General features: G+C 58.6%; 1 long non-coding RNA gene across 1 annotated transcript; it reads right to left on the bottom strand.

Annotated features, from left to right (window-relative positions):
- Positions 1-322: 322 nt before the first annotated feature.
- On the bottom strand, positions 323-902 carry LOC116781899. The gene is made up of 2 exons (XR_004355018.1): positions 873-902; positions 323-401 (listed from the first exon to the last, which is right to left on the bottom strand). It is a non-coding gene; the product is annotated as an uncharacterized LOC116781899 (long non-coding RNA).
- Between the last annotated feature and the right edge of the window lie 310 nt (positions 903-1,212).

Here is a 1,212-nt window from a genome sequence, read left to right as displayed (position 1 = left end):
CCAGGCCTCAGGTGGGACGGTTCCTGAGGCTGAGCAGGTGAACCCCTCCCTGGGAGCCCGCTCCGCTCCTGCCGGGCACTGGGGCTCCCCCAGAGGGGCTCTGCCAAGCACCCAGTGGAAATTCAAAGGACAGCCCGGGCAAAGGCGCTTCCCGCAGGACCGCTCCTGGCCAAGGCCACCGGGCCGTGCCAGTCAGCCCACTGACCGCCAGCAGTGGGGGGGGATTTTCAGGGGCACGCTTCCAGCTTTTGTTCTCCACAAACTCCAGTTCTTCCTGGCCCCGCTCGCCAGAGAGCCTTCCCCTGTTGGAAGAGGTCACTTCAGTCTTTCGAGGGGCCAGATTGCCAAAGCCCGGCCAGTCCATTCCCACGAGGAAAGGCAGCTTTGTCTCGTACAGGATACTGGGGGGGCGGGGGGGGAGACACAAAATAAAAGTTGAATTTAAAACAACTGCCTAGAATAGAAAGCAATTCGAGCATAAGGCAGACGAGACTCGTGCAAAACTGAATTACATTGGACTTCAAAGGAGAATTATTTCCCTCTGCACCTAACAGAATGTCATTTTCACCCCAGGTCCCGCTTACCATCGTCCAACAAAACACGCTGACAAGACTTTTCCTGATGCCAGTGGAGAAATATCGGAGCACGCTGCACAGGGAAGCTGAGCCTGCCCCATCCCCGGAAGCGTTCCAGGCCAGGCTGGACGGGACTGGGAGCAATCGGGGACAGTGGAAGGTGTCCCTGCCCACGGAAGACAGGGTGGCCTTTGAAGGTCCCCTTCAAAGCAAATCGCTCTGGGATTCCCCTCCCAAATCACTGCCAAGGAGACACAGCAATCAAAGCGGAGGGACTGCACTCCCAGCTTTTCTTACCCGCAGGCACACGGCACGCCGGACCTTAAAGCCACGGGGTCAGTCCTGCCAGAGGCGTCCGGCACGGCCACGGCGAGCGAAGGAAAAGAGGGAGCCTGGGAACACGGAGTAAGAGCCACTTGAATTAGGACTGCACTGACCAACAGCCAGGTCATTCCCACGGACGGCTTCGCCGTCCAGTCGCACAAAAAGCACTCACCTGCCAGGGCCTCAGTTAGGGTGGCTCCTGACGCTGCCCAGGTGAACACCTCCCTTTGCCCCGGGGGGTCAAGAATAACATCCCTGGTAAGAAGTCACCCCGAAGGACAAAAAGGGAAAATTAGTGAAGCACGGGGGCCTC

Source organism: Chiroxiphia lanceolata, unplaced genomic scaffold (genome assembly GCF_009829145.1).
Source record: "Chiroxiphia lanceolata isolate bChiLan1 unplaced genomic scaffold, bChiLan1.pri scaffold_84_arrow_ctg1, whole genome shotgun sequence".
In the NCBI taxonomy this organism is placed as follows: Eukaryota; Metazoa; Chordata; class Aves; order Passeriformes; family Pipridae; genus Chiroxiphia; species Chiroxiphia lanceolata.
This window is presented reverse-complemented; position numbering and strand designations above follow the sequence as displayed.